Source organism: Rhipicephalus sanguineus, chromosome 8 (assembly GCF_013339695.2).
Source record: "Rhipicephalus sanguineus isolate Rsan-2018 chromosome 8, BIME_Rsan_1.4, whole genome shotgun sequence".
NCBI classification, from domain to species: domain Eukaryota; kingdom Metazoa; phylum Arthropoda; class Arachnida; order Ixodida; family Ixodidae; genus Rhipicephalus; species Rhipicephalus sanguineus.
The window spans coordinates 34441680-34462822 of record NC_051183.1 but is presented as its reverse complement, the minus strand read 5'-3'; the positions used below and the strand labels follow the sequence as shown (position 1 = coordinate 34462822).

Sequence of the window (21143 nt, the reverse complement as noted above, 5' to 3'; positions counted from 1 at the left end):
TCTGCCGCTTCATTAACTCAAGTTGTTGGTTTGATAGGCTGGCTTAGTGTTCATTTCGCGTGTGCATTCACGCTCATGTGTGGAATTTTATTTCTCATTGTTCTACTCTTATCGGTAAGTCCCTCAAGTTGTTCCTTTCATAGCGTTTCCGTCCTTTCATTTACCTCATCCATTATCGGTAAGCTGGTCGCAAGCTACTCGAGTCAACGTCGTAACTCGCAGTCTACCATTTGAGTTTGCCCTTTATTTTCACTCAACCAGGGCGATTAGACTTAATTCAAAGGAGAAAGATCACTTATCTTTCCAAACTTCCACTCGACCTTATCTGCCTACTGTAGGGCTTACCGGTTAACCAGGGGCAAAATCTGGTCAATACTGCCGCCCGTGTAGACAAGAAAAACAAAAACAAAAACAATCTAAAATGATAAGTAAATTGAGTCGTACTATACAGAAAAAAAAAAAAACCCAAAGTTGAGTCAAGTGAGGATCCATTAAGGAGGCGCACCAGGTTTTTACGGTCAGTGAAAACCCGGACTGTTTGGTTCGTTTTTTCATGTCTCTGCGTTTCTAGTGTGCGGTTGCAGTGAGTGTCCCTCGTCGACATTGGGGAGGGGATTCAGAAGCAAACCTTTCGGCAAACTCGCTCCACGCAGTGCTTGAGATAAATGCATATTGGAGACTGGATAACGTAAGTACGCGAACTCGCTTTAGGGTTGGAGCATTAGGAACCAGAACTCTGGGCTTGAGTGCAGGCACAGGCGTACTCCGTGGAAAACAGTTCCGTGCAGCGTGGCGAAGTCTACACTCAATTTTTCCTTCTTATAAGTCTTATTCAACAAGACGCGTCTAATGAATCCAACAAACAAATATGCCATGGAAAACACAGGGCGCATTATTTTTTGTTTTCTGGCCTAAATCGTAAGACAATGAAATCGTAAGACAATGATTCTGGCCTAAATTGAAAGGAATCAAAACGGATAAAAAATCATCAGTTCCGTCTGTGGGATCTGAACATAAAGCTTTCGAATTCGAAGGTTCAAATCCCACGGATGGAAAGGGTGATCTTTCGTCCCTTTTAATTCCTTTCAATTTAGGTCAGAATCATTACACTACAGCTTTACTAAGTAGGTGGTACATATGGGCAAGAAAAGGTATCGCTTGCTATATGATACCTGCGTAGATGGGATGTAAGTGCGCCAGATTTTCTTTTGGGTCAGCTTGTCACATCGCTTTTACTGTATACCACTTTGAATGTCATTCGTACAAGTCTCAATAAGCAAGCGTCCCATCTTGCACTTGTCAAACATAGGCTTCATCAACTCAAGGGTCCGCATAGGAAGGAATGTGCCGCTTATATGCGTTACCTACGTGAAATAGATGCACTCTAATCTACCACCAGGTCTTCCTTTGGCAGAAATTTTTGTCAGTATACGACACTTCGAATGACGTTTGCATATGTTTCAATAAGTAAGTGCTTCATATGAAACTCGTTACACGGGTTTAATCGATTACGGGAGAAATATTCGCCGAAATGTACCGCTTATACCTGGCCCATACGTAGCTTGAGCAGTGGGCCTTAGAGCAGTATACCACTCTTAATATAGTACTTAACAATGTTAGTCCCACAAAAGAAAGTATATAATCTTAGTCTAACTCCCTACAGATTCCTCTGTTTAGGTGGGACACATGTGCGAAAAATGTACCGCTTACTATGTGGAACTTTGGTGGAATGATGTTGGGAATGCATATATCGTGTCGACGAATCAGTAACAACGTTAAGCTAGGCGTTTCAGGGAAGCTAGACTGGCTCGCCCATCATGAGCCACTAATGCTTCCACGAATGTTCCTTAACGTGGATGACACCTAGCGGGTGATCAGGTGCGGACAATAGGCGATGTAGCGGACAATGGAAAACACCACCGTGTGACCGCTCTCTTAGCTGGCTGGCTGGCTGGCCGGCGTGAGTCACAGCTTTTCACTGTACTGCACGCAATTCTTGTGCGACGAAGGATAAGTCCCGGCGCTTCCTCTTCGAAGGTGCACGGAATTATTAATGCGAGCGGTAAGGGCAGGAGTGAATCACGAAAGTTGGTTCCATTGCGAGTACGTGCCTCCGGAGTGCGCTCTTATATGTGAAAGTATTGGTATTTTATGCGGTAATTTCAAAGGATTGCTCCGAATGGTCTCGAATCCACGAACTGTACTTTCGAATCCTGAAAAATGGAGTTTGCTACGAGGAGTTCTCAGTGAAACATAGACCAGCGTACTGTAAGCGAAACACATATACCGCAGACTAGAAGACTAAGAAATTTTAAAATTATTATAATTTTTTAATTTTACGTGCTCCAGCCGCGATATGATTACGAGGCACGTCGTAGTGGGAGACGACTGATAAATTCTGAGCACCCGGGGCTGCCTAATGTGCACCTTAATTGAGATACGCTAGGGGTCATTTTTTGCATTTACACCCTATCAAAATGCGGCCATCGTGACTGGTAAACGAGCCAGTGCCTTCGTATTCAGGAGTACCATGCCCATAGACTCTAGGCCGTACCGGTGTGCAATCTAAGGCGTGCGCAAGTGTGTGACCAATGCGCTGTCCCTTCGTGAAGCATGTTCGAATGCAACCAGAACATTAAAACGCATTAAGCGACTGCAGTGCCATGCACAAATTCAGACATCCAAATCCAGTCTAGACACGTACAGGATCGCTAATTTCATCATCGCGATAGCGTGTGTAATCTAGCCATTGTAGTCAAGAGAAGCAATAGCCCGACGACATGGTCTTTTTTCCCCCTCGAGTCATTACATATTCAAAACGACGCTGGACGCTATCCGGAGTGCCGACGAAATTACGCCCCCCGACTGTGCTAGCGGTAATTACGGCAGGACGTTAGGGATTGCCTCATAGAATATACTATACATAACAGCTCGTCAGGCGCTGCGCCGCATGTGAAAATGACCCGATGCGCGGACTTGTGCCTCATGGCTTACGCTGTGAGGTCACGGAATTCGATCATGCTGAAGGTCGACAGACTTAGGCTGGTATCGGACTTGTGGGGAACCGTGGATAAACACCAGGTCACCACCCTCGCCCATGTAAGCACCGGCGGTGACAAGGCACAGCAGCGAGGGCCACTGCACATGCGCCCAGATACAGACAAGCTTTATAAGCGGGCACGGTGAACGGTCAGGGGGGAGTGGCCGGCAAACTGTCGTCAGGTGTGCGTGTGTGCGCGCCGTGCGGTCCGCCGGGGCCAAGGTTAGCGGCACCGGCGCGGAAGTTGAGCGTGGAACTTCGTCGTGAACTAGTTATTGTGTTTCGCCCAGTTCGCTATAACGGTAGTGTTTTACTAATAAATGGTTTTTTAGTTGAACCGGCGAGCATCCCTTCTCTGGAGTAGACAGCAGACCCCACAGACTACAATGCTGCGAGTCTCAGTATTGTCTGGTGAGTCAATACTAAGAGTACATGAAACTGGAGAGTTATGACAGTCTCAGTATTGACTTGTGAGTCAATACTAAGAGTTCTATGAGACTGGTGAATACTACCCATTTTAGCATTGATAGTTTGAACCAATAGCTATGCTGGCGTGATACTGGCCGTTATTGAGACTGGTCAATGCTACCAGTGCCTGCATTAGGTGGTGAGTCAATACGTACTCTGCTATGAGAGTGGTTAATACTACCACTCTCAGTATACTGTCTGGTGAGTCAATACTGAGTCAATGCCGGTCCCAGTTTTTACCGATGAGTCTATACTGAGACCGGTGTGACATTGGTCAATACTACCAGTTCCAGCATTGACTGAAGGCACGACTAGTCGCAGTATTGACCGGTGAGTCAGTACTGAGACCGTGGACAGCGCTGATAGTCCCAGTATTGACTGGTGAATCAGTATTAAGGGTGGTATGAGACTGGCCTATACTACCTCTTTTCGTATTATTTATCGAAAAAATAGCTAGGCTGGCGTGAGAACGGCCATTATTCAGCCTAGTCAACACCCCCAGTTCCAATAATGACTGGTGAGACGATGCGGAGACTTGTTTGAGAATGGTCAATACATACCGATCTCAGTATTGCCTGGTGAGTAAATAGTGAGACTCACCAGTCAATACCGGTCCCAGTATTGACTGGTGAGTTTCAGTATTTGCTCACCAGGCATTACAGAATAAGGAAGCCCGCGTGGAGATAGAACAAGCTTAATCAGAAAAATCAAGCACGTGTAGAAACGGATTTAGGCCTTAGTCCTTAGTCACCGTAAACACTATCTGTATGTATCTTGCTTCGCTTCATAATAAATCTCAGTTTAAAGTTCGCGCTTGTTGTAGTCCCGCCTTCTCTTCTGTCGTTTTCCGGCGTTATTACGCTAAATGTTTTGAGAGGGAGACTAGAACGCCTGTTCTGGCTTTAGAGAGCTATAAATAGGTATATTTTATTGAAGTTTCAGCTTTCCATTCTTAATTTACTTTTAATTCATTCCAATTCGCTCGCTCTCGCCTCTTCGTTTAATTTCTTGAATCTGTTCGTTCTCACTAACAGTCCCAGTGAGACGAGCGCACGGCAATCTTTGGCGGAGGTCAAAGCGACCAGCACATACAAAGAATCTGAACTCTTGAGCACAGGACATGCGGATATAGAATTTAAGATGAAAAAAAAAGAAAAAACGAAACTTCCACTATTCTCGAGCTCTCCTTTGAGATAAGCCAACTGCGTGGTATTCCAGTTATCTTTTCTTTCCTTTTCTTTTCTTTTCTTTTCTTTTCTTCTATTCGGGGTGTTATGTATTTATCACATCTTCCGGATCGAAAAGGAAATTCCCAAGGCAAGTACTCTCGAGGACAGGCTGATCCAAGAAAGAAAAACCCAATTTCGATCTAAAGGCATAAATTACGTCCTCATGGAGGAACAGATTGCTCGAGACGAGCTAATTAGGAAGCTGCTTTGAGAAGGTTTATTACACGGGTAGAAGGAGAGGAGGAGTTGTGTACAAGACGATCGTTTTGTTTTTCGCTTGTGCGTAATCTAAGGATTACGGTTTCCTAATGAAAGAGATGTCTATACAAGATTACACAGATTGAGACACGGGCGGAAATGTTTACGGAACATAAGGCCATCAATGCTGAAAGTAAACATAAACTAAAACGGTGCACTTAAAAGGTTTCGTGTCACTGTCCAAGAGGTCCGGCCCAGCGATTTAAGAAGCTTCGGCATTTCTATTCGCAATGAGCAAAGAAGAAATAGAACAAAAGACACAAGCAAAATGCAATAAATGGCAACCAAGGAAGCTGAAGCTCTGATTAATGAAGTACAATGGATGAAAGATTGCACGCTCTCGATAGGCCTTCGAGCTTGCATGACATTCAGCTACTATGAAATTGACAACATAAAAGACAATGTCTGACATTTCTGCTATAATGACACGAATCCCCTGACGCAATTAATTTTGAAGTGTGATGTTCCTGAACGTTCATCTGTGTGTAAGTTCGCTATTTCTCATTTTACAAGCACGCATAGTGCTTGACAGTATCATGTGGGATTAAATATGTAGAAAGAAGTTGGAGGAATGCCTAGAACACTCGTTCTTCATTAGCTTCCTGTACGCAACTCCTGTCACACATCAGAGGTCTGTCATGAAAGCGAGGGGTTGAGATCACGTTAAAGGGAGCGACAATTGGCCAGAACCTGTGATTAGATGCCCGTGGAAATGAAAAGACCGTGAATTATATTGACAGATTCAAGCGTTCTTTCTGCGATCTGAGTAGGATTTATATTGTCAAATCGGGTTTAAAGGTCACCAGAAACCGGTACGTCGTGCAGCCTTGCGGAAGAGCCTTGACGCTTGATTATGGAGTCGTTCACTTTCCTGTAAGTAGTCTGATGCTTTCATGCACACCATAGTTAGTGCTCAAAGTTAGAGTATTCATATTAGTTCCATCGCCGCTCTATTCTGTGCTGCTTACAAGGTAAAAAAGTAGCACGCTGAGAAGTGGCGCTGCCATCGCGGCTACTAGTCGAACATGACAAGCAACGTCGCATGCGCGCGAAGGGCACGAATGCACGGCAAGCCGCCGCACACAAATATGAATCGCTCTCGCGTTCATGCGTTGCAGCATGTGTTGAGTGTACACGACTTCATATTTCGCAGATCGAAAAACCTGATTATAAAAGTTTCACGGCGTTTTCCGCGTTACCGTTCCGGGATTAGACACTCTGACCGGTAAGCTTTCCATCGCGCTAAAGAAAACAGGTACCATAATGATTGGTCGTCGGTCCCTTAACTCGTGTTACCTGGTGTCATAACACAGGACACGGTGGATAGTTTCAACAACTATTTTTCAGACGTCGGGCGGCCTCTGGCTGCCAGTTTCCTGACACTACGGGTCATACGCGCCATTCTATACTAGTCTCCAACAGCTTTGGCATGCTTACTGAAATACAAAAAAAAAAAAAAGACGCGTATCATCGAGGAATAAGTTTCAGACAGAACAGAACGAACTAGCCCAACAACAAGTTTTACTAAGCTTTGGCATGTTTTGAAATAGAACTGACACACCTTTTATCAGTAGTGATAAATTTAGGTGGTATTAAAGCGGCCGGGCTTGATACTACTACAGGTAAATTGATAAAAAAATAATATTGACATTCTGGCTGTCCACCTGTTGCATGTGTTTCGTCACAGGCAGGACTGTGGTATGCACTAAAGTGAGCTTAAGTTGAGCAAAGTCATCCCTGTATGCAAAGATGGTGACCTTTGAAATGCCTCGAGTTACCGGCCAATATCCGTGTAAAGTGTGACTAACGCAATATATGAAAAGGTACACCCAGCACAAATTGCGTTGTTCGCTTCCGAACGTAGTATAATTTGCCAAAGCCAGTAATTTTCCCAGTCGCACAGATCCACGTCTTCTGCGGTGTTCTAGTATTAACCGAACAAGTTAATAAAGCCCTAAAGAACAACAAGCTAGCCGTCGTAGCTTTCCTAGAATAAGGAAGGCCTTCGATTCCGTTAACTACACAACATAATGTTAACGAAGCTTCACGACTGTGTCTTTAGAGGCAGAATTCATCAACTTCTTACATGCTACCTTTCTGTGTTCTGTGCCGATTATTTACGCGTTCACAAAAAGAAGATTGCTGAGGAAAACGTTTTCGTTGCGCAATTTTTTTTCTTTGCTCTTTTTGTTGTTGCCTATCTCCATAAGCTACTCTCATAGGCTGAGGATTTTCGCGACACCTGCGAAGTCTGCTTGCATTGCTTTACGCTCCTCAAGGAAAACCTGTCTACATCTAACCGCGATGAGGTAGACCAGGCATTCCTTCAGGAAGAAGAAGCGATTGATATCTTGAACAGGCGCGCCCATCTATACTCTGGTGATTGTAGGCGAGGTTGTAGGCTGCAAACTGTTTACACGTTAGCCGTTTAGAGGGCGGCAGCAGCCCACTTTTGCACACGCTAGACATAAATAAAATCTGAGAACACATTTTGCTTGACGAAAAGCCACCAGAGCAAGGTTTTGCTGCAGCAGAATAATTAAAACTGCGATTTACGCACAATACAAGCTAATAACAACCATCAGTCGCACTGAAGTGAGCACACACAGCAAGGGTCATTTTGGCCAGTTATATCGCGTAAACAAAGCAAATGAGGACATATGATATTAAAACCGTGTGTTCACTGACATAAGCGCTCTTCGATAAAAATTGTCGTCAAAATTGAGACCGGAGTTCTTTTTATTTTATTTTTTGAAAATGTACTTTTTTGAAAAACTCGCTTCTTTAACAATTTTTTTCTTTTTTTTGCGCTGCCCGTAGGAAAATGATCTTCCGTATAAATGTTGTAAAGTCTCTTTTCTATAGTTGACATTGTTTTCAAGCTTCTGTTTGAAGTAGCAAAGGCGTCAAGGCGCCTCAAACTTAGGACCCTTTTTTGATTTCGGCCGTGTTTGCCATTTTTTCACATTTTCTTCAATTTTAAGGACGGCATAAAAAAGCATGGATGTAATTTACAGTAATGCATATTAAAACCAGCAAAAAAAATTTTCGACACATCATTTGTAGTTCGCGCTAAATTCGGCCGTGAAATCGGAAAACATTGCAATGAGCAAAAACACGAGGCCCGCGCCGCCACCTTCAAATATTTTTTTGGTGCGCTGGGAGTGTTTCTTGGAAATAAAATTTTCAGTTCCGTGCACTTTGAATGTGCCCACATAACATATAAAAAACCCAGGCAAAACAAAAATTGCGACCGGACAGGCATGTTCGATCTCTCGTGGAATCGCCCTACTGAGAGTTCATTCATGGTTTAAACGAAGCCACCTAAATATTAATACAGACAAGACTAAATACATGGTTTTTCACTCCAGGAAGACACAGCCTGATTTTCGTAGCTTTAATTTACATTTAGAGTCTGCACTGCTGCAGTGAGTAACCACGTTTAAATATTTAGGTGTCATGTTTGGTTCAGTTAATAACACGAAATCTCATATAGATAAGACGTGCTCGAAGCTAGCGCATGCCTGCCACACGTTACTAAAAGCCTGATAGTGTTTCAGCGCAGCCACCTAGCGTACCCCATATTTCGCATTTGTGCATAGCAATATGAGCTACTGCATAGAATTTGGGGCCGCACATATACAACATATTTGAAACCTCTTAGCCGCTTACAACAGAGGGCACTAAGAATTATTGCATTTTAAAATAGGACGGATACCACTAAACCTCTGTTCCAACACGTGCGCGTACTTTCGCTGGATTCAGTTCACGTAATAAGCATTGCGGATATAATGCACGGAATAGTAAAACATGACGACCCCCTACCACTACGCACCTTTAAGTTACCGGCGCTCAGCACAAGATCTGCGGTGAACAATTGCTTTCAATTTACCGGTTGCTAAAAATGTCTACGGTCGCTCTCGTTTGGAATGCTGTACCGACCGATGCGAAAGCAGCACCCAACTTTTCTGTGGCCTTGAAGCGTTTTATGTCAGCGGATATATATATATATATATATATATATATATATATATATATATATATATATATATATATATATATATATATATATATATATATATATATATATGTATATATATATATACCTGTTGCGTCTGTCACTGCTGCAGCGTTTGCTGGGTTACGAGGTATGTCTAACCATTGGTCCCGTCACTAGCCACCCAGGCTATGAAACCAAAAATGTTTTTCGAAGTTCCTGTGCTACATGTTGAAAGTGTCAATAATAAAAGAAGAGCAAAGACGTGAAAGCTTTTCAAGCGGAGCTTAGTATGACTCACCATTTTCGGAAGCGATGACGTAGTGCGGCTCGTTGACCTTGGCGCCGGTGAGGAAACCGAAATGTGGCCCTCCAAGGCTCACTGTAAAAAAATGTTTCTTGAAAAAAAATAAACAAAAAACAAAAGCCAGAAATTATCTGGCAGCTGGCCCGCCAGAAAATTTCTCTAGTATTCTGTTCTAGATTTTCAGATTTTCTGCCCCTTTCAGTCACGAATTATGATGCACTGTCTGCAAATGCATCAAATTTCCATGGCATGATTTCAAGGCACTCAGTATTACATTCCAAGAAATAAAACGAAGGAATGTGTTGTTTTGTGTGAGTTACAGTAATTAATGCCAATTAGCGTGTAATTAAATATCTAATTATCCTGCAATCAGTCAGCTTCAATCCTTGCATAAAAGGAATCAACTATTAGGCCCAAACTGCATGCACAGTTTGTTTTTTTGTTGTATGCTTTTCGAGCGAAGAAAAAAAATACTCTTGACGTTGGTCCTGGAACGTCGCACGTCGAACGATCGTCGAATATGGTAGTGTCTCTAGCAAAGTGATCATCTACAGAAATATACCGCATAATGAAGTTAAATAAGCGCTAGTTGTCCACTCAGGAAGCCTGCACGAATGTGCACACTAGGTTTCAGGTCATTTGAAGAAACACGCGGTGCGTGATGCTACTTCGAAGTTGATGTGTACAATTGTACATACCGTGACTGAAAGGGGTAATTCTAAGCGACTGTTCTGTTTTCATGAACAGACAATTTCTGTAATTTTACGTGAGCTTTTCGTTTTCGGTACAGAAGATTTCTTTAATTTTACACTATCTTTCTCTCCTCCATGACATAAAACTTCTGTATTTGTACCTGTTTTTTTTTTTCATTCCAAGCAACAAAAAATTTCTATATTTCTAAATGGTTTTTTTGTTCGCCGCAACAACATCCGCTTTCAGAGCTCCTGTAACTTTGCAATTTTCATGTTACGATTCACAGAATGTTCCGTAAAATCCCGATGTATGCGAGCAAGTACAACTCCCACCAACAGAAATCACCAGTATGCGGCTTTTTTTAGTTGCGTTAGTTTGCCCTACGGTCTGAGCACACGATTCTGTTCTTGGAAATGCTTTGAATTATCCACATAGTTGAATGAAATGCAGACAAGTTTATTGCAATTCATTAAAGTTCCAAAAGCGTAGTCTTTAGAGGCTCTTGTGAAAAAAAAAAAAAACACTTTGGTGTTTAAAGAGACTCTAAAGAAAAAAAAACGATTTTTCTTATATTGGTAAATTACTTTTCAACAATATCAAAATGACCATGCTTGCCGCGAGAAGACGCTTGGTAAGCGAGAAAACGCGAAAAAATAAAATGCGGGTGGCGACGCCACATTGATGTTCCCGCACCAGCTCTCCGTGACGTCATACATTTTTACGGCGTCAGCTAAGACCTGTAGACGTAGTTCATAAAGGGGTACCGACACCATTTTTTGAAGGCGAGCCTACTCTGCCATAAAAATCTCCTGTATACAGAGATGGCTCTGAGCTAGTCTGAAGCTCAGCAAAGCCTGGTGAGATATATTATTTTGATATTAAAGTCACTTTTCACATGACGCACCTACCGACATCGACACTAGCTTGACGTCAGGCCACAGTACTAATTCTGGTGACTTCACGCAGCAGTCGAGTTAGTTGTGATGGAGTCATGCACCAAAACTTCAAAAATGGCCGCTTATGCGTCACCAACAGAAGCACGCAGCGGAAAGGAACGTTTATATAAGTTCTATAAACGTTGGCGGAGAGGCCGTCGACACGCCAGGACATCTTGCGCTAGCACGTGACGAGAAGTTCAAACCGTGTCCTAACGGTGTAAGTGCCTGCACGTCGGAACTCAGAACAACAGGACTCAGTAAAGAGAACATCAGCACGCTTGAGGATACTTGTCAAAAAACGTATGACGCAACTTTTCACATCGCACATTCTTTGCCCAAATTAAAAAGTTCTCTCATTTTGCTGCCTTAACGATACAGGAAGAGTCCGCTTACTGACAACTCCGCGATAGTTTGGAACGGTGATTTGTAAGCTTCGAAATCGCCGGATTGGGGGCTTCTTGCATTAGGACAGCATCTATTGACTTATCGGAATAAGAGCGACTTTCTTTAACTAAACGTAGTGGCGTGAATCTGAACCTGACAGCGTGCAGCATTTCAAGCGTTTTATTCATTCTGTTCTCTACCCCTACTTCTTCGTATATTCATTTTTATTGGCCTAGCCACGTGTGACCTTAGCGCAACTAATCAACGCATACGTATCACCTTGGCTCATTGAACAGTCTCTTGAAAGCAAACGCATCGTCCTATCTTCACTTTCTTCATCCTTCTCTTTTATATTGGCAACAATGTAACAATATCTGGAGTTTTACGCGCGAAAACTACGATATTATTATCAGGCGCGCCGCAGTGGAGGGCTCCGGAAATTTCTACCATCTGGTTTTATTTAAACATTCACCGACATCGCACAGTACACGGGCTTCTAGCCTCTCGCCCCCATCGTAATGCGACCGGCGCGGCCGGGAGCGAAGCCGCGACCTTCAGGTAAGCAGCCGAGCATCGTCACCCCTGTACCACCGAGGCGGATATTGTGCGCTACAAGTTTTCACTACGTATCACCGCCAACGAGCCCATTGTATTGATTCTAACATAGTCACATAATCATTCGTTGTCGCATCCATTGTTCAAGGACCTATGCAATAACCACTTTTAGCATTACTAGCATATGTATAATCTTTCAGTGTGGAGAACTGAATTGCACATGCTTCCCACTCCTGTAATTTTTTTCGTTTATATTTGCTATGCACTCATGTGCCATGCTTGCCAAGCCCGTGGGTACATACTCTCTAAAGCCTCATAAATGACTTTTTGTCTACCCACCAAGCGTCACTTAGTGTCAATGATGCTGAAATAAAATGCTGATTGACTGATCGATTGAATGATATCGGCTGCGTTCCTTTTACGGCGGACGGCCCCTAACATCTGGATCAACAAAATTACGACGCCAACGCTTCTCATTCATGTGACCCGCTTTCACAAAACAAGTCATCATTTGTGATTTTTCGTCACGCTATTGCAGATTGATAGCCAAAAAGAAAGAACACAGTGCTTCTATACGACGTTCCAGCGAACGTTGACCCTTAAAGAGCCAGTAGTCGCGTCGCAGACGACGACGACGACTTAAAAAACAAACAATAACAAAGGTAGCGGAATAAAAAGAAAGAAAGCGACACGACGAACGTACGAAAGCCCGGATAACAGCGTGGGCGGAGCGAATGCACTGGTCAGCTTCACCGCAGAGCTTACGGTCAATGCGGGGCAGCGATTTTTACGCGAGGCGAAACCAACGAGAGGATCGTAAAACAGACTCACCGACTGGAAATGCATCGGTGCCACGCAGCAGGACGCTTAAGAAGCAGACGGAACTGATCACACCGGCCGCCATGTTCTCAAGCCGGCTACAGAGAGAGCAAGGGGAAAAACGAAGGGAGAAAAACTGGGAAGAAGGGAAAGAAACTCCGCAGCGGCAAGCTGTTTGATCCCTCTTTTGACGGAGAGCGGGCACCGCCAGCAGCCGGCGTTCGGATGTCGACGCCTTGCGACGGGATGAGCGGTGGAACCCCGATGCATGCGCACAACCCCACACCGCGAAACGCGGGAAAGTTGGTTCCCTAACCGGCCGCCGCGGACGCCACTGGTTCCTTTCGCCGTTGCCTAGCAACGACGCATTCCGCTGACTTAGGAGTCCTCTCTCCTCGTCTCTCTAGGTTCTTTTCCTTTTGGGGAGACACTGTGCGGGAAAGAGGGAAGAAGTACAAAATGTGCTTCGCCAATGAGCGGACAGGTGGAGCCATGAACGGCGCCTTTCCGTTGTCTGGATAGATGGCGTCACCTTTCTGAATTCACTTCAGGGACGTTAGGAGTGTTCTCAAGAACTGTTGGGGTTCTTGAGAGCACTGAACCACCATATGACTACAAGGGGCGCCACCTGGGGTTCTTTGACGAGCACCTAAATCTAAGCATGCAGGCCTGTAGCATTTTGCCTCTGTCGTAATGCAGCCGCCGCTACCGGGATTCGATTCCGAGACCTTCGGGCCAGCAGTGAAGCAGCATAACCAGTGTACTACCGCGGCGGATAAAGGAGTGTTCTGAACCCACCTGTGCTTTGTCCCCTTTGATCTCTAAGGCCACCGTGTTGCTGGTTCACTAGTGTACCTTTATGTCAGCTCAATTCTTTTTAAAGCTTTATAAATGACTCTTCTTGTTCTTTAGTTTATTTGTTATCTCTGTCTGTAGTCATTTTATGATCAATTAAGATGCACAAATGTTCCCACGCGCTACAAAGGGTATGGCCTCATCAACATCATAATCATCATCATCTGATCGGGCTTCTTCTATATCGAGGTTAACTGCGGATAGCACATAAAAATGAGGCAAGGGGAGGTTCATATATGACACATTTTATGAACGATACGAAGAAACAACTTTCCTTTACATTCACATCTATTTTGTGAATTATTGGGATGTCTATTCCGAGCGTTCAGGGCGCCCAGAGCCTTAGTACACTCTCTATTTCGGTCCCCACACAGCTCCTGCCCCCTATCGGATTTTTTTAATAATGTGAGCGACACCTTCTTTTGAGGTTTGATTGCCAGATGGCGCCACGCGACAAAAGGTCTCGTGTCGTTTTTTTTTCCTTATCAGGTATTCGATTTCCATCTGGCTATATCCACTTGTTTTGAATGCCTACGCTGTATGGGTGCCGAGCCATCTTCTAAATGCATTGGAACTCTGAATCACACTGAACGTAGATGAATGAACGGATTATTCGACAGATAAAGGCATAATGAACGTTTTAGTCAAAATGTAATAGTCTGGTGTATGCTGTTAAAGGCGGTATGTCCCCCAAGCGGAACATATACACGAACTCCACGCCGGAATAGAGATGAAATATCCTTGGAGACGAAGCGTCACTGGAGCCAACGTTTTGACAAGCAGTCTTGCCTTCTTCAAGGCAGAGCACTTGTAGAAACTTTAGCTCCAGCGACATCTTGTGTTGAAAGATTTTTCATCTCTTCAAGCCTTAACTTCCCCTGAACTACTTCCTTAGTTTGGATACCAGTATAGAGTTACATTATGTAGTCCCTATCCCCAAGGGGAACAGAGTAACTATATGCCCAAATTTTCCCGCCTGACACCTTTCGGTGATAACTGGAAACATGTGCCGCACTATCCAGAGCTTTCAGTAGGTGGCGCTTTAGGAATCCCAGCCGTCTGCAACAGAAGCATATTAGAGTTACTGTATGCACATGCTCCCTACGGGAACATGTTCTCCAAGTGGGACATCAAAGTTGTTAGTGCACAATGTCCTTGTCCGTTTTGTGTTCTTGTTTCATAGGTCTCTGTGCATCTATGCGGCGCATCGTTACACTTCAATATGCTATACCAACTAGCCCCAGTGGAACCACTTTTGAACGTTATGTGACTCAAGTTCGATCAACCACTGAGCATGGATAGTTGAATGGACTGATTAATGAATCGATGACGGCCTAATGAACATTCTACTCAGAGTGGAGTAGTCCGCTGTATGCTGCCTAGGGCAGCAGGTTCCCCAAGCATACAGGAACACCATGACTGAATTTTTTCTGCCGGACACCTTTCGGTGATAACTGGAAGCATGTGCCGCACTACCCCGAGCTTTCAGTAGGTGACGCTTTAGGAAGCCCAGCCGTCAGGGGCGTAGCCAAGGGGGGGGGGGGGGGTTCAACCCCCCCCCCCGAAATTTTTCAGTTTTGCTTGTGTATATATACACGCACACATACAAACGCACGCACGAACATACATAATGTATGGTTGAACCCCCCCCCCCCCCCCCGAAAAAGATTTCTGGCTACGCCCCTGCCAGCCGTCTACAGCAGAGCTTTATAGAGTTACTGCACGTACTGCCTATTGGAACATGTTCTCAAGGGGAACATGTCACTTAAGCTCAATGGACCACTAAGCGTGGATAGATCAGTGGGCTGATTACCGTATAGATAACGGCATAATTGAAGTTGAAATGAAGTAGTCTGATCTTTTCTGCCTTGGGCAGCATATACCAGACTAGTCAACTTCAATTAGAACGTTCATTATGCCGTTGGGCAGCATGTTCCCTAAGCGGACTATGCACAGGCCAAATTTTGAAGCCTGATACCTTTCGGGGATCATTGGAAGCGCGTGCTGTAATATCCCGAGCTTTCGGTAGGTGGCACTTTAGCAAGCCCAGTCGTCTGTGGCAGAACTTGAGCTCTGCCTGTCCCCTTTCGGGAATCAGTGGAAGCATATGAGCGAGGCCTTTCCGAGTTCACAAGAGGCGGCGCTCTTCGAAGCTTACTCAGTGTCAGTGGATTCTTTCTCGCTGTAGCGTGAGGCGAGAAAAAAAAAAGAAAGCAAAAAGAAAGCTGTTGTGGAGCATTGCGTTCAGGGTCTCGCTAGAAGCGCCTTCTCGTCTCCGGTTGTCCATGTTTCTAGCGCAATTAATACCATTTCAAGAGGTTAAGCGCCTGATAACGTATTGAACTTTGAGCTAATTTCGAAAAATATAGGGTGTTATTTGTCGACATACAGCACTATTCGCTGCATCCGAGTTTGACACTTGGTTTGTGACAGTATCCATCTGTCTTTTCTGCAACGACTTTCGTCTGCATCACACCTGTCTTTATAGACACCGCACTAAGCTAACCTATCATGTCAGCAACTTTAAAGAAACACAATGCTTTCGTCAATACACTTTTTGCTCGTGTTACCTAGGCACACGTTAAGCATGTATTTATACGGCACCGACCTTATATCTAGTGCGACCCCGTATTCCAGATAAATATGACAACTTCTGTGCCTTGTTATTAATTAAGGCGAAAACTTCAGATGCCTCATGAAACGAAAAGTGACCGTCGGCGGCATGAGCATGAACACGAAGTGACGCGAAAGTCATCTTCATGTGATGACCTCATCATATGACACCGTCGCTTGCTCATTGGTAGGACAATACCGTTGGCACTGCAAAATCACTTTAGGTGCAGAACCGTTTCGGGGGCGATAAATACGTTCGACTAAGAAGAAAAAGAAGAAAATGGTGTCCGCCTTCGAGTTGCCTTAGGCGAACGCATGAAATACCACGTGAAATTTTCGCTCGTTTTAGATGTAATATACTCCCGCAGCCCACTTTTGCACCTCGCCGCACTACCATCTGTTGCAGTACTACCCTCTAGGTAAACATGACAACTTCTCGGCCTAATGCTTTTGCTTGCTTCTCTGCCTTATTTCTAGACGCGCAGGCCGTGTTTGTACAGCATTGAACGAATGTATGGTGCAACATCACTCTCGAGAGAAGCATGACAACTTTCATGCCTTACTTCTTTTTTCACTTTAGGCGCAAATACACTTGCAGGCCATCTTTGCACAAAATTGAACTAATGTATGGTGCAGTAACACCCCCCAGAGGAAGATGACAACATTACTGCTTTAGTGTTCTGCTTGTTTTGGCCGTAGATGTACCTGAAGTCCATCTTTTAACAGCGAAGCGGTTTAGCAAATCGTCCCTTGTCCGAAGAACCGAAAAACTATCATCATTACAAACGGGTATGTGCCCCAGAAATTAGGCAAATCCCACTGCTCACCAATTGTCCACTAAAAACGAAGAAGGCAACAGTTAGCCCAACAAGTGGCTGCGAAGCGACGGCGGCGAGCCGAAGATTCCGAGTACGTACAACGAGAGAATACTAGGGAACGGGAAAGGCAACGGCGGCTGCGAGAAGACCCCGAAGCGATTGAAGGCCTACGCCAATGACGACGTGCCCGTAAATACATGAGAGGTGCGAACGCTCGGTTTCAGCGCGAGTTTCTCTCTCTGTATAGTTTGGACATCCGTGTCGTGTCTGCAACTCTCTGTGGTTTAACTGGAACCTCTCTGCGCTGAGAATCAACGCAGAAACAACCTAGCATCACCTAGCTAAGGCCTAGAAACAACCTAGAAGCAACTATATTAGTCTTAAGAATCACCCAGCTTAGATATTTCTAGCCTTGCGCGGCTTAGTACAAGCTTCGCCAATTTCTCTTTTACAGTGTCGAATTAAAATCTGGTGCAACGCCTTCCTCCAAAGAAACATAACTACCCCGCCTTCTTTTTTTTTGCTAGTTTTAGCTGTGATACACCAGCAGCCCATCTTTATACAGCACCGAACTAATGTTTGGTGCAACACTATCCTCAAGAGAAAGATGATAACTGCATTTCCTCTTTATTTCGCTTGCTTTAGGTGTAAATATAGCTGCGGTCCATAACTGCGCCGCATAGAACTGTTGTTTGGTGAGACGCCACCCTCCAGAGAAACAGGGCAACTTCTGTGCATTATTCCTTAGCTAATTTACGTAGCTGAGCCTGTGACACATCAGCAGCCCATTTTGCCTAGCAAAGAATTATTATCTGGTGAAGAGCCACTCTCTAAAGTTACATGACAACTTGTTTGTCTTATTATTTTGCTCGTTTTAGGTGTAAATACATTTGCAGCCCATCCTTTACACCATCCAACTAATGCCTATTGCAACAACACCCTTCAGAGAAAGATGACAACTTCGACGCCTTATTCAGTCGCTAATTATAGGTGTAAGTACACCTGCCGCACATTCTCGCACAGAACAATACTGAACTAATGTCTGGTGCAACACTACGCTCCAGACAGACACGACAACTTTCCCTGCCTAATTATTTTCCTCGTTTCAGCTGTATATACACTGGCAGGCGGCCTTTAGAATCTTGTGTCCTGTCTCTTTTTCTGCAGTCCTTGTGTGTATTCGCTAGTAATATGGAAGCATTCGGGCATTTAAAATTGTGTCGATCTGGGCCTGTTTGTTGTACATTCGTAGCGTCAGAAACATCAGAAGTATCAGGGACATCAGAAACGTGCAGCACAAAGCCCATCTTTACCAGCGTTCTCCCCGAGGGGCCCGCTGTGTAGATAGGGGAACGAAAGATGTACACGACGCACGTCTCACTCATCTTTCCCCCGAGGCACCGAAGCGTAGAAGAAACAACGTCTTGGCGACGTTGAATTGCAGATGCGGCGCACCTTTTCGCCTTTAGGGGATACACGTTGTATCGATGCACCTGCTTCGAATGGCGCGTTGGAAGCACGTCAAAGCGGAGGGGCTTCTTTAACGATGTCTCGGAAAAGTTGTACGCGTGGGCTCTCACATTTGCATGGAGCTCGTTCTACCTGCTTGTGAGGAATTCTGTTCCGTTTGCTCTTGCTTCTTTTTGACAGGCACGTGTATTATTTTGTATCTATGAGACAATCATTGGAGAACACGTGTGTTATGACGTGCACGTGTCAATAGAAGGGATGGGTAGATAAACAGATACGTAGATCGACAGAACGACGTATTGCAGTGATGGCTCGAGGCCTGTTCGTGGAAGAGGGCAAGGAGAATAGAGATATGTGTAAGTATGGCTTTCATGAAAGAAGCCTTCCATGCGGAAGTTTGTCGTGAGGTATCGACTCTATCACTCTTCAAACATAAAGAAGCACTACAAGCCAGTGTTGTTGTCAGCCACGTGGATGCACTCGCGCACAAAGAGTAGAGTTGTATTTTTTAGAAGTAAATGTGTTTGCGGAAATCGGAAAGGCGGTGAAAACTTCATGAAAGGGAAGAATGACGTTGCGATGGATGACAAATTTGTTACCGTATTATTTTTATTTTTTGGCGAATCCGGATACATTTTAATAAGATCGCGTTGAAAGCATTTGCCGAGATTCTTAGCAAAAACAATGACCAGGAGAAAAAACACGCAATAAACTTTTAATAGAAAACTCTTTGCGACCCCTGTAGGGTCTGTGTTTCTACCTGCCACCTGCCAATATTAAAGGTAAGTGCCCATCACTGAAGGCCCAACGTATTTATTAGGGCGAAATCTTTATATGCCTCACAAGACGAAAAGTCGGGCATGATCTCAAAACTATATACCACGTTAGCTGTCAAGCGTTCGTGAAAATATCATGTGAGCTCTCAAGCGTTTGGCGAGCCGCGCTTGCGCTGCGTTCACTGCGCACGAGCTGAGCGCTCACTTCGTTCTTGCGGCGTTCGCGTAACTAAAAAAAATACTTGTGTAGCGATTGGTGTAGTTCTAAGCCCCGCGCTAAATGCAGCTCCACGACTGTGAAACCTGAGGAAGTGCATAGCACGGGCACCCTGCGATTCCCGTTCGTAGAGTTCCCACTGCTCCGTTTACCAAACCGTCGATGACGTCAATGTTTGAGGCAATCATCTAAGGTTTACACGGCACGAGTATAATCTTGTTAGGGAGATACGCAAACTCGGTGGGTGAGATGCGCACTACATTTCGCTGCGCTTTATCGACTTCCTGCTTGTGACGGCAGTTGGGATACGTGTCGTCCGCCGCGAGTTCCGTCAGATGGTTTCCCCCTTCAGATGTAGCGACGAAGAGCCGGCGAAGCGCTGGTGGTAGGAGCAATCGGGAGCTAGGCGAGACGGTGGTGCCCTCTTTTGCGCAGCGCGAGAGTGAGCAGTTTCTGAAGCGTTTCTAGCAATTTTAAATTAATTATGGTGATTAATTCTTGGTTACTTCTGTTAATTGTATTATTTTAGACCTCGTTCATTTACGTTAACCCGCTTTTGAGCATTGCTAGCCTTATGATAGGCGTATTGACCACTTGATTTCTAGCGTCATCGTGCCACATGAGATCTATACATGGACGACAATCCGTGGCCTTGAAGTGCCACGCTCTTAAAATTTAATAAAAGCTGCGTTCCTCTGAAGCGCTACGCCTGAGGCGCTACACCTTCATTGCGTCTTTGCGGTGTTCGTGTGAGTAAATAAAAAACGAAGCGGCGTTCACTTGCCTCGGCTTACTGAAATCTATACAATAACGCGGAAAAGACGCGCGAAGGAGGACGCTCACAATTAACGGATGACTGCAATTAGTTTAAGTTAGTTTGTGAAACGAAATCAATTATGGTTAATTAGGTAATTAGTGAGAGTTAACTAGTTGATTAGCGAAACTTAATTATTGTAGACGTCGACGTACCATGACAGAGTATGAGAGTGAATAAAGAAATACAAGTACTTTCTATGCACGTCTTTAAAAGGCCATACACGATTTCGCCTTGCAGTCGTCTTAAGTGCGATGGGGTTCACGGTAATTTATAAGCGTGGTCGTAAAAAATGTCCCTATTTTTCATTTCGCTTGATTTCGTTGAATCCATCTAGTTGAAGAGGAACGTCTCACGTTACAATCATCCCCGCAAGCGGCGGTTCCCATCGAATATCGAATCTCCGCGCTCTATGTCATATTAGCGAAGGCAGTCAACTGATTGCAAGCAGATGTTGCGACAGAGAGCAATGTTTAGTAAAGGCAGGACGGTTACAACCAGAGCTAGTTCCTGTTACGAAAGAAACGCATTGTAAAATCGGGTTGCGGAACCCAACTTCCTGCATTGCTAGTGTGCACCACAAATGCATTGCGAAACGCTTCGAGGGAAGAATAAAAGGACGTGTTTACCCAGGCATGCATGCTTCTCTGTTTGACAAACCCACGCCGTTTTACCGCTTTTATTGTACAGCGCAGCGGGAAATGAACTAGCTGGGGCATTTTTTTTACTTATTTGTGTTTGTATCTTCATGGCCTGGTGTTGCGACTGCGCTTTGCGTTCTTAGTACTTCGGAAACATTGCGATAGGCAGAGAAGCATCTTTACGCAACGCGATTCCTGATTTGCATTCGAAATTTTCCTCCTACATCGCGTGCTTTTGCATATAGAGGATA

The 21143-nt window shown here is 44.6% G+C and overlaps 1 protein-coding gene across 1 annotated transcript in view; it reads right to left on the bottom strand.

Moving 5' to 3' along the window:
* The window catches only part of LOC119401698 (uncharacterized), a 59447-nt gene extending 50089 nt beyond the window's left edge, over window positions 1-9358 (bottom strand). Inside the window, exon 1 of the mRNA XM_037668619.2 lies at window positions 9294-9358. The gene's annotated coding sequence lies outside the window, so the exon portion shown is untranslated. The remainder of the gene's footprint in view (window positions 1-9293) is intronic.
* Window positions 9359-21143: the final 11785 nt, after the last annotated feature.